This window comes from Ahaetulla prasina, chromosome 3 (assembly GCF_028640845.1).
Source record: "Ahaetulla prasina isolate Xishuangbanna chromosome 3, ASM2864084v1, whole genome shotgun sequence".
Classification (NCBI taxonomy): domain Eukaryota; kingdom Metazoa; phylum Chordata; class Lepidosauria; order Squamata; family Colubridae; genus Ahaetulla; species Ahaetulla prasina.
The window spans coordinates 114,001,759-114,014,156 of record NC_080541.1 but is presented as its reverse complement, the minus strand read 5'-3'; the positions used below and the strand labels follow the sequence as shown (position 1 = coordinate 114,014,156).

Here is a 12,398-nt window from a genome sequence, read left to right as displayed (position 1 = left end):
GAGCTGGGAAGGATACCAACTATTACAGGCCCCAGGCGAGATGAAGTGATGTCGACTACATCGTCGTCTTATGGAAATGTCTGTCTTCCCAAGGGAGGAGGAACGGCTGAAACTGGGTATCCCCCAGATCCCTGAGATCATAAGGACCTTAAATAGGGGAAGGATCCCTGGAGCAACCGGCCAGTTGGTGCATATCCACAACAAACCAGCAGTTACTATGTTTGATGAAGGGTTGAGGCCCCTAGCCTAACATGAACTCCTACCCTGAGAGAGGTACCGATATCAAGCCTTGAAACTGCCTTGCCACAGTCATCTGGCTGGAGGATCAACTGAGGGAAACCGCAAACCAACTCCTCTCTGGGTTCTATAACTTCCCTCAAGGAAAAGAAAGTGGGGGAAGACAGGGACGGCTGCACCATGCAGGCTCGTCTTCCCTGGTGATCTTTATGTCAATCCAGACTGTCCAAGTGTGTTCTGCTAAAAAAAGGGGGGAAGGGAGAACCTCTAAAGGACATCCCTGGCCAACCGCCACTTGTCATGTAATTGCTACTAGCCCTGTTGAAGCCTGGACTGAAGAATGGCTGACAACACACTGGAGGGAATTGACTACCACATCTGTATCAGGCTGGTATGGGTGTACCTTTGCCTACCAGTGAAGACCAGGTCCAACATTACCCTAAGGAGGGTAGAACCGTTAAGGGTCCACTAGTCCACCGCTAGTAACCAGTCGCCAACATTAGCCTTTGTTGAAAAAACAGATGGTCTTCCCAGGCCATCACCTGGGAAGTTATGAACATGGCCGCCCATTGTGCTGTTTCAAGAGTGGCTTCAGCCGAACCCCAGTGGCAGGTACCACCTACTGCTTCACTGTGCGGTACAGACAACTGTAACCGTGTATCGAGTTAACACCTTGTCCAGAACAATCTGGGCCCCAATTCAATGAACTCCAGAAGGACAAAGGGCTGGTGCATCCCAAGCACCAGCAGAACCAAATTCCAGCAGCAGACATACCAAGCTCACAATACCTAATCACAAAAGCTGTGACATTCTGGCTTGATGGTGGTCACCAGAAGAGGTCCAACACTGCCTTCCTATCCTCCGTGGCAAGATTGCCCCTTAGTAGCTGTGGATGGGGAGAGGGAGGGAGGAGAGGCTAATAATAAATGGAAACTAGTATAGATCGAATTCCAGCTATCTAGCTCTGAATCTCCTCCGCAAACTATACCCTTGAAGTAAAACTCAGGCTGCTTGGATATAAGGCAGCTGTATTAACCTCTAATGCATGAGTCCTCCCCTTTTGTCAGTACCGAAGATTCCATCTCCAGAGCTGTCAGAATAACCACAAAGTCTTTTGCTACCATATGTAGCTCCAGTTCAGAACCAGGGAATACAAAGTTCCCTGTTTTGGTTAACTCCATGTCCTTTATCAGATTTAGGGAGCGGTTAGTTGATTAAGAGACCAGCAGATCGGCAGGCTTATGGACTCTGGAGAGGATCCTGGAATTCTGTTCCCAGGATGGTTATTGCTAAGGCCATGGCAGTAGAACCAAGGTCTAGCCGTCAGTGTAGACCACGTGAGATTTTGCACACCTCCAGGTTAGGAAGCCAGCTGACTTGGGGGAGCCTTGTAAAAGGTAGAAGTAGCCAAAACGTGGCCCATGCAACTGGGCCTAACACTCCAAGAACAGGCTGTTCTAGCTCTGTACCTGCCCTATGGGCAATAGATGTAACATTCCTATCCTGGTGCTGCTCCTCCCCCATGACAGACTAACTACCTTGTGAGGCGAAGTGAAAGGCAGATGGAACTAGGTCTCCCTAGAGGAAGCAGATCCTTTGCGTCAGACATAAATAAACTGAAATCTGCAGGTAAAAGTAGAGCAGATATGCCAAATGTGTCTACTGTCTGTGAAAGGCTTGCTCTCTGACGCCACCTGGAGGCCTGACGTGATAACAGACATACAATAACAATCTGGAATCTACCTTCTGATAAAGTTTTGCATTAAAAATGACAGCTTCCCCTCGATGAATTTTCCAAGTGCTGTCCCATTAAAGGGAGCTGTTTAGGAGTAGCACTGGCTAGTCTGCCCTGTCAGGGGAACTGTCTATCACCCATCAGGGCTCTCCCTGTCATTGTTAGTGGGGCTAGCAAGAGCAACACTCACCCCTAGGCCGCCTGTCAATAGTGCCCCGGGCTTTTACCAACCTTCTCCAGCCATAACCATTCAGACTGGGTTGCATGGAGTGACTGTCGCCCAAATTCAAATAACATTAAGCCAGTGGAGACAAGGTAGATTGGCTCAAGAAGAGCTCTCCTGCCGCAGCTGCCATAGTGCATGGGACTTCCATCAACTTACCTTGTGATGTAAGTCAGACTGGCTGCTGTTTAGGCAATGGCTGCTCTACTTGGAGCTAAATGCTGCTGGAGGCATCCTGCCTCTCGTCGCTCTGAAATTACAGCAGCAGAATGCCACAATGAGCTTTAGTGCGGCAGGCATCCAAAATAGTGAGCTACTCACAAATGGCCGCGGAAACTCCAAACAGTGCAAGCCTCTTTCCGTGGCCCTTGTCAGAGCATGAAATTCCGCACCGATATACAAGCGCCTGTCAACGGCGCGATGCCTGTCAGCGGTGGGAGGCTGGAAGGTGATGGCGCAAATAGGCTGAAAATCAGCAAGGCGCTCTGTCTACCGTGGGGTAAGCGCAGGGCAAAGGCCAATGGAAGGCTGGCCTCTCAGGAGTGCGAAGCTCCACCAACTGAATTCCTCCAGCGTCGGAATTTTAATGGAAGAAGTCAGGTTATGTGAGAGAGAAGGATTATAATTGTGTTAGATTTTAAAAATTTAATGTATGACTGTTTGTTTATTGAACTATACCTTGTGTTTGCTCCGGGAAGTCGGAGGGGGGAGGGGGGTTTTGGAGGGAGGGGGGAAGGAGGGGGAGGGGGAGGGGAGGGGAAAAATTTAATTGTTGTTGTAAAACCTTTTCAATAAAAAAAAAACAAAAAAACAAATAGCAAATGGCCATCCGACCCACCTGTGACGGGAGTGCGAGACACCTCTGAAAGCGCTTCCCCTTCGTATGATGATTGGGAGCGCAGAGCTCCTCTGGTCAGCCCACGCTATCAAGGGGAAGCGCAAGACTCCACTCACGCCTAACCGGAGTGCCTGCAGCTCAATGGAAGACTTACTAGGTGACTTGACAGGAGTTGCCAATTTAAACAGCAAGGCCTGCGTGTGATGCCACCGGGCCCGACCGCCATGTTACCCATCAGATATAGCAGACTGGCTCGCCAGAGCTCTCCTGCTACAACTGTCATAGCACAGAGCGCTGTCACCGCCATATCTTTGACAGATGAGGCAGAGTCACTCAAACTGAGTGCTCCTGCCATGGCTGTAAGTGCGCTGCATCTTCATGTGGAAACCGGCAGACTGGCTCATAAAGAGCATTCCTCCCTCAGGCATAATGGCGCCAAAATGCCGAGCTGCTTTTCTCATCACATCTGCTGGCCAATTGGCTCACCATGAGCATTCCTGCCGCAGGTCCTGAGGCGCCAAAGGTGCTGCCGCTGTCAGTGTGCCTGGACGACCCCAGACAGGGACTGAATTTGTAGACTAAATGCCAGGGGCAGTCCGTTAAAGGACAATATCCCCTCCGCTGATTGCGGGAGTAGCCAGGCCCCCAGCTGATATCTAAGCCAAAAGGGAGTGTTACCATGGCCTCGTAACCCCCTGGATCGCGATCCAGCGATCACTGAGCCTTGCTCGGTAAAAAAAAATTCTTCAAGTAATTCAATTTTTTTTCTATTTAGGGTGAGCCTCTGCATTCTCAGTCTCAACTTGCGGAAGACAGAGTTGAACTGGGGAGGACTCAGGCAAGGGAGGCGTGGCTAAAGAAAAAAAGTAATTTGGTCTCTAAACAGAAAAGCAGAGCATTACCCATTCCTGGACGATCTTCCCTGGCACCATGGAGAAAACAATTGCTACCAACCTGCCTTCCATTGAGGACCTGTATACTGCACGAGTCAAAAAGAGGGCAGTGGAAATATTTACAGATCTCTCACATCCTGGACATAAACTGTTTCAACTCCTATCCTCAAAACACTATATAGAGATTTTTTTTTAAAATTTTTGTTTACATTTATATCCCGCCCTTCTCCGAAGACTCAGGGCGACTTACAGTATGTAAGGCAATAGTCTCATTCTATTTGTATATTTACAAAGTCAACTTATTGCCCCCCCAACAATCTGGGTCCTCATTTTACCTACCTTATAAAGGATGGAAGGCTGAGTCAACCTTGGGCCTGGTGGGACTAGAACCTGCAGTAATTGCAGGCAGCTGTGTTTTAATAACAGGCTATCTTACAGCCTGAGCCACCACGGCCCATAATGTGCTTGCTTCGGCAGCACATATACTAAAATTGGAACGATACAGAGAAGATTAGCATGGCCCCTGAACAAGGATGACATGCAAATTCGTGAAGCGTTCCATATTTTTAAGGTGGGAGAATTTGCAATTATCATTGATTGGAAGAATTTCAACAATTAAGATAACATATTGCCTAGAGTTTAATATTTGTTTCAGACTATTCCAATTAAGTTGGGTAAAGGTTATTTTAAAGAATTGAATAAGATAATATTGAAATACATTTGGCAGGGCAGGAAAGCAAGGATAAAACTAAAAACTAAAACTAAAATTGTTACAAGATGTAAGGTTAAGAGGTGGTTTTGGTCTGCCAGACTGGGAGTTATACTATCAAGCTGCAAGTTTAATGTGGATAAAAGAATGGATAAAGTTAAGAAATACTAGAACTCTTACATTGGAAGGTCATGATTTATTACTGGGTTGGCATACATTTTTGTGGTATGGAGAAGTGAAAATACAAGGGTACTTCAGAAGACACTTTATAAGAGAGGCTTTATTACTAAATTGGGAAAGAATCAAGAAAGACCATTATTTAAAAACTCCACTTTGGGTATCAACGATTGAGGCATTCACATATTCATTAATATTTAGAAAAAAACAAATTGTTAGATATAATGAACTGTTAAATGAAAAGGGTGAATTAAAAACAATTCAGGAAACAAGGTATAAAATTGGTTTTCATATTTGCAAATATGTTCTAGACATGATAAAGATGCTAAAATAGAAGGTTTCTATAATAACTTGACCTAGATAAAATTTTAACAGGTACGGATGATAACTTAATTAGAAAGCTCTATAGTTATTTATTAGAGATTACATGGTTGGAGAAAATGATAAATATATAGATTTTAAACCAGAAGTCTTTTTATTGGGAATTATACCTGAAACCTATAGTAGAGAACTGAGGTATTTGATTGTGAATAATAGCAGCAGTGGTGGGTTGCTACCGGTTCGCACCGGTTCAGGAGAACCGGTAGTAAAAATATTTAGTAGTTCGCAGAACCGGTAGGAAAAGATGGCTGGCCACGCCCCCGAACCAGTCGCCAGTTGCTTGCCCCGGCCGCCTATTCCCTTCCCTATGGCCCTGCCATGCTTGCCTGCCGCCGATGCCTGCCGCAGCAAAAAGCCACACAGGAAAAGTTCCCAGGACTCCTCCCCGCCGCTACCGCTGCTACCGCCGCTACCACTGCCCCGCCACCTCTGCTGCTGCCGCCACCCCCGCCACCTCTGCCACCACCACCCCCGCTGCCGCCACCACCTTTGCTGCCGCTGCTGCCACCTCTGCCATGCCGCCGCTGCCCCTACCACCCCTGCCACTACCACCTCTGCCGCCCCTGCCACCACCGCCACCGCCACCTCTGCTGCCGCCGCCGCTGCCACCACCAATCAACTCCCAGACCAACCATCCAACTTGAACACACATTGCCCTGAGTGACACCGACGGCTACCAATCTGGATTTGGCAAAAGAAGAGGATGAGGCAGGTGGCTGGGGGACACGGAGCTTTCCAAACATGTCAAACTTTCCAAATCGGCTGAGCAGCCCCCTGGCCGAGATTGACGGCCTTGCTCAGCTAATTGCGTGAATCCTGGGAGGTGGGTTAGCCTATCCAGAGGAGGTGGGGCGTGGCCTCCCCCGACCTTGCCGAAGAGACCCGCCGCCTCCCTTGCTCTTTCTCTGCCTCACTCGCTTGCTCAGCCGGAGGTCGCTTGCTACACCAGAGCCGCCAAGATGTCGCTCTCCCACAAGCTCACCCTCAATAAAGTTGACGTGAAGGGCAAGTGTGTCATCATGAGGTGACGCTCGAGGCTGCCCTTCCAAAGAGTCAGGGGGTTTCTGGGGAGGGGGGCCCGTGGGGGCTCCGCTGATCCGGGAGGTGCCCACAGTGCTGCTCCCCTTCACTCCGAGGGGTGCCGAGCGCCTTTGAGGTTGCCACGACCGAACCTGAAGGGCCTCCCTGGTAAGGGAGGGGGAGCAAGGGGCTCTTCGCCCAGCCACGGGTGGAAAGAACTCCAAGGCAGGGGTCTCCAACCTCGGCCATGTTGCTCCCAGAATTGAAGTCCACAAGTCTTAAAGGAGCCAAGTTTGCAGACCCCTGTCCTAGACTTTGAAGGAGAGAGGGAGGGAGAGAGAGAGAGAAGGAAAGAAAGAGAGAAAAAGAGAAATAAAGGGAGAGAAAAGAAAGAAAGAAAGAAAGAAAGAAAGAAAGAAAGAAAGAAAGAAAGAAAGAAAGAAAGAAAGAGAAAGAAAGAAAGATTGATTCATGGATGGTTGATTGATGGCACAAATAATCCAATTTGATTTGTGGCACAAAATAATGCAATAGAGAAAGAAAAAGAGAAAGAGAAAAAGAAAGAAAGGGAGAGAAGAAAGAAAGAGAGAAAGAAAGAAAGTAAAAGAGAAAGAAAGGGAGAGACAAGAAAGAGATAAAGAAAGAAGAAAGAGAAAGGAAGGGAGAGAGAGAGAGAGAAAGAAGAGGAAGGAAGGACCACAAACCCTGGCACTAGACGTGGCTTCAGAAGATGCTTTGAAACAGGACAGCAATCTAGGGCTGAAAGGGACCTTAGAGGCCATCTAATTCAACCCCCTCCTCCAGCAGGAAACCTCTCTAGATTATACATTTCTACATTATTTTGGTGCCTCTAATGGAGAGGAAAATTGCCAGAAAGGAGAAGGAGTTTACTAGGTCAAGGCTGCCATGCAGAGGAAGGCAGAGATAGTCCTTGTCTTATGACCAGAATTGAGTCCAAAATTTTGGTTGCTAAGCAAGAGCGTTGTTAAGTGAGTTTCACCACATTTTACTCAATCCATGATCTCTTCTGGCTCTAACAGTCATGTGCAAGTTAGGGAAGAACATCTGAAGTGTGTGTAATGTTCTAAATGTACAGAAGTTATGGTTAAATGTGTGGCAGAAAGTGGACTCTAGGTGTGTTTTTCCAAATGTAGTAAATGAGGTTGAATGTGTATAGTTTGAGAAGAGGTGTGTATGTATGTGTATGTACATACTATATATATAGTAGATAATGTATTTTTTTGTGTGCCTATACACGCTATACTATATAATATGTATGTAACTATGTAATATGTATGTACACATATGGCATATAAACATAGTATATTTTGGATGTTCAGTAGTAGTAAATAAATAGACAGGGAAATTGACGTCAGTAACATCAACCTTTGACGTGAGTGACATCAAGTTGGCCACACCCACCCAGTCACATGATTACCCAGCTACGCCCACCAGTCACATGACCACCAAAACCACGCCTACCCAGTCACATGACCAAGCCAGGCCAACTATCATATGACCATCAAGCCACACCCACAGAACCGGTAGTAAAAAAATTTAGAATTCACCCCTGAACAACAGCATTTGCAAGGAATTGGAAAAATGAGAAATTGCCACTGTAGGATGAAATTATGAAGAAAATTATGGATTGTGCAGAAATGAGTAAATTGACGTTTGAAATTAGAGAACAGGAAGACAAGCAATTTTATAAAGTATGGAACTTATTTTACCAATGGTTAGAAGGGAAATTATGATAAAGAAAGGCGCAGTTTTTAATAGGTTAAAAATTGAATAATATAATTGTCTCAAAATGATGGACAAAATAGGGTAATAAGATAAAATATTTTTCCAGAAGGAACATTAGAGATTGATTAACCAAAATATTTGATTATAATTGGATGATAAAATGGATGATTAAACAAATTAATGATAGGTAATTGTATGCACAAAAATGTAATACACACACTGGCACATTGTATTTGAAATTTGAATGGAAAATGTTTTTATGTATTTTTTTAAAAAAAAATTAAAAACTTTCTAAAAAAAACTATATAGAGCACTGCTATAAACATGCTATAAAGCACTGCACACCAGAACAACTAGATACAAGAACAGTTTTTTCCCCGAACGCCATCACTCTGCTAAACAAATAAGTCCCTCAACACTGTTAAACTATTTACTAAGTCTGCACTACTATTAATCTTCTCATCATTCCCATCACCCATCTCCTTCTATTTATGACTGTATGACTGTAACTTTGTTGCTTGTATCCTGAAGATTTATATTTATATTGATTGTTTTCTGATTGCTTATTTGTACCCTATGACTATCATTAAGTGTTGTACCTTATGATTCTTGATGAATGTATTGTTTCTTTTATTTACACTGAGAGCATATGAACCAAGAAAAATTCCTTGGGTGTCCAAACACACTTGGCCAATAAAAAATTATATTCTATTCTATTCTTGTGTCCACCAGACCGCAAAAGCCTTCTTTTCCCATACAGCCCAGCGTCTCTACATGTCAATGAGTTTTTGAGAAATGTAGGCACACGGTTGCAGGTTCCCCTCCTCATGCCTCTGGAGGAGGATGGCCCCTACAGCCATGTCATTGGTGTCAGCTTGGATCACTAAGGGTTTCTCGGGATCGGGGTGCTTCAGAACCAGTTTCTTTGCAAATAGCCTTTTCAGAGTTTTGAACGCCTATTGGCATTCCATTGCCAATTGGAGCGGCTGGTTTGGGCAGGGTTTAGCCCTGGTTTTTCTTGTTTTCAGCAGCTCTGTGATCAGGAAGGCTATTCTCACAAAAGATGGGATGAATTGCCTACAGAAGTTAGCAAACCTCAAAAAGCTTTTAATTGTTTACAGGTTCGAGGAACTTGCCATTTTAAAATGGCTTTTACCTTCCCTGGATCCATTCCCACCCCTTCACTCAATATTCGATATCCCAGATAGTCCAGCCAGGTATGGTGGAACTCACATTTGGACAGCTTAGCGTATACATTTGCTGCCAGAAACTTCTTAAGGACTTGGCAGACTAGCTTGACATGCTCCTCCATCATCTTGGTGAAAATGAGAATGTTGTTCAGGTAAACTAGGACCCTCTTATACAAGTACTCATGCAGCACCTTGTTGATCAGCTGCATGAACACCACTGGAACCCACTGTCCAATGGTATCACTTTGAACTGGAAGCTTCCCAGAGGGCAATTAAATGCAGTCTTCCATTCATCTCCCTCCTGATTGTGACGCGATAGTACACTTCTTTCAAATCTAACTTGGTAAATATCTCCACTGGGGTGGAGCCCCAGGGCTCAAGAGTCCCAGAAGTTTGACGAGTTTTAAGAGTATTGGTTTAATGTCATGGTTCCGAGTAATACTCCCAACCAATCAAGACTCTGAGGCCTTGGCTTCCTCAAAGATCTGGTTTATTGCGTATATCATACCAGCACAGTCAAAGGTGAAACCAACATGGAATAATTCCCACATTTTTAGTATAATTAAAGAATACTGTCCACCCGCCTCGTATCACAGGTCACATTAGCCAACCAAGTAGGTGATGAACTTCTCAGCACTCCTTCCTGCTGTTGTTAGGGCATGCTGATTTGGCCTTGGTTTGCAGGAGCCTTATTGTTGTTATGTTTGGCACATTGGAGGAAAACATTCTACATTCCATAAATCCCTGCTCCCCCCCATAAGTAAGAAACCAAGCAAGAAAAATATGGCTTCAGCTAGAGTCATTTTGAGAGTTAACAGTCCTTACATTAGGCAGAATCTGCAAATCAGTCAACCCAGAAAAGCCCACAATACTACCATGGGGACTGTGCACTTGATGTCAGTGTAAGGCAGTGATCAGGAGGAAGATGATCACTTTGAGTGAACGGAAGAGGTTGGAGCCCTAGAAGACTGATTGAGACCCAGGTGGTCCATTGGAGTCAGAAAGAATGAAGACTAGGAATGAAGGACCAAGCGGGTGACCCTCACCAGGAGACAGCCATGGTGGCCGGCAACAAGAGCAGCAGATAGAGCTAGAAGTGCTTGAGGATGAGGAAGAAGACGAAGCTGACCATGCAGACCAGCTAAAGCAAGCCATGTGGTTCATGATGAGTGCCTTCCAAACCTTGAAGACTAAAAACCAGGGACTGCATTAAAACCATCAAGGCCATAGAGTGGTGGCAGAGTACACGGAGGAATTCCGTGACCTGGCATGCTGATTTAACGACTGGCCAGAGGACATCCTCATCAGCTGCTTCAAGGATGGATTGAATGACACATTATACAATGCTTGTGTCTTGGTGGGGGGCTGCCTCCCTACACGATTGTTATGCCCTGGCTTAAGAGGTGGAAATCGACCAAGCACATAACTACCACTCAACTCGGCCACGGAAAATGTCACCTCTGGAAAAGAGAGGCAACGAAACCACAAAACCCGCAACCATACTCCACTGTCTACTTAAATGCAGCCAGGAAGGACGTCAATTGCCACCCTGCCAAGAAGACCACCCTGACACCTGTGGAGAAGGCCAGCAAGGCACCACAGCAGGCAAGGGAAACCGCAATGAAGGGAGTGGAAGTTGCTGAGTTCATCCCATCACCAAAGTTGGACAAGGGAACTCTGACTCCACCAGCTGATGGCCAGGGACTAACCACTAGTAAATCCAAAGAAGTGGCCCAATCACGCCACTAATAATTCCCATAGAGCTAATTTTCCAAGCTTTGGGACTAAAGGCCACCTTTTTATTTTTACAATTTTTTAAAATTTTCTTTTAAGACAAAACACATATACATGATAACATTTTCAATCCCAATACTGTGTGTCGGCACGGTGATTACCAATCTCTTGTGCCTTCACAATTTACAAATATCCTTAATTTATCTAAATTTGTATCATCACCATCTTGTATCCAGAACTTTAAATTAACCAATGGCTATAATCTTTATTTTTCTCATTCCATATGCATATCCGCTAATAAATATTTTATCTGATATCATTAATTCTATCGTTCTACACCATTCATTTTAATATTTCAATTAATAGTATTCTTTCTCCAATCTTTACTAACATATCTTCCCTTCTAGCCATTGATAAAATATATCCCATATCTTATAATATTGCTTTTCTTCCTGTTCTCTTATTTCAAATGTCAATTTACTCATTTCATCATGTTCCATTATTATCCTAATTATTTTATTTTGCAAAGGTATTTTCTCACTTTTCCAATTTTTAACAAACACTATTCTAGCTGCTGTTATGATATTTACCATCAAATATCTCACTTCTCTATTATAAATTTCTGGTATGATCCCAAGTAGAAAGACTTCTGGTTTAAAATCTATGTGCTCTTTAATCATTTTTTCCAACCATGTGTGTATTTTGGACTAAAGGCCATCTTGTGGGCCTTGCTAGACTCAGGCTGTACCAGGTACCTTGGTTATTCCAGCCCTAGCCAAAAAATTGGGAATCCACTTGAGGCGATTGAAAGTCCCAATTACATTTTGCCAGCTAGATGGATTGGTACTGGGGGCATTCCCACAATCTATGTCACTGAACTTGTAGAAACGCTAATGGGATAATAGGGAAAAATGAACAACGATTGCAACTAATGGAAGAAAAAGCAGAGGCAACGGAGAAAAAGGTGGAAGAGATGGATTGCAGACTTACAACCATTGGAAAATATCAAGAAAAAACAATTTTAACCCTGGAAATGGACAAAGCTGACTTTTAATTAAGATTCCAAAACATTGAGGAGGAAAAAGGAGAAAATCTGCCAGAGAAGATGGCAGAGATATTAGCAGTGGTGATGGAAGAAAGTAAAGAAATAATTCTAAATGGAATTTATAAGAAATATAGAGCATATATACAAGATATGCGATGAAAAATAATCTACCCAGAGAAATTAATGTCAGATTTCCGAAGAAAACTTTGAGAACAGAAATATTGCAAATGATGAGAAAAACAACAATAAAGCACAAAGGGAGAGAAGTGGTGGCACTGAAACAAATCCCAAGAAGAGTGAGAGACCTGAGAAGAGAATACCAATTTCTTACAAAATGTCTGATTAAAAAAAGGGATAAATTTCAGATGGCTGATTCCAGAAGGAATATTGGTGAACTGGCAAGAGCAAAAATTCAGATTAGACTCAATAGAAAAAGCAGAGAGATTTTATGAACAACACATAGGTCTTCA

The 12,398-nt window shown here is 44.2% G+C and overlaps 2 protein-coding genes and 1 non-coding gene across 6 annotated transcripts in view; 1 reads left to right on the top strand and 2 right to left on the bottom strand.

Annotated features, from left to right (window-relative positions):
* LOC131194859 (cysteine-rich protein 2) overlaps window positions 1-12,398 on the bottom strand; it is a 270,743-nt gene that overhangs the window by 117,691 nt on the left and 140,654 nt on the right. The gene's annotated exons all lie outside the window — the stretch shown is intronic.
* Window positions 1-12,398, bottom strand: part of LOC131194853 (uncharacterized) — a 268,449-nt gene that overhangs the window by 188,725 nt on the left and 67,326 nt on the right. The gene's annotated exons all lie outside the window — the stretch shown is intronic.
* LOC131196447 (U6 spliceosomal RNA) lies at window positions 4,388-4,494 on the top strand. The gene has a single exon (XR_009154731.1). It is a non-coding gene; the product is annotated as a U6 spliceosomal RNA (small nuclear RNA).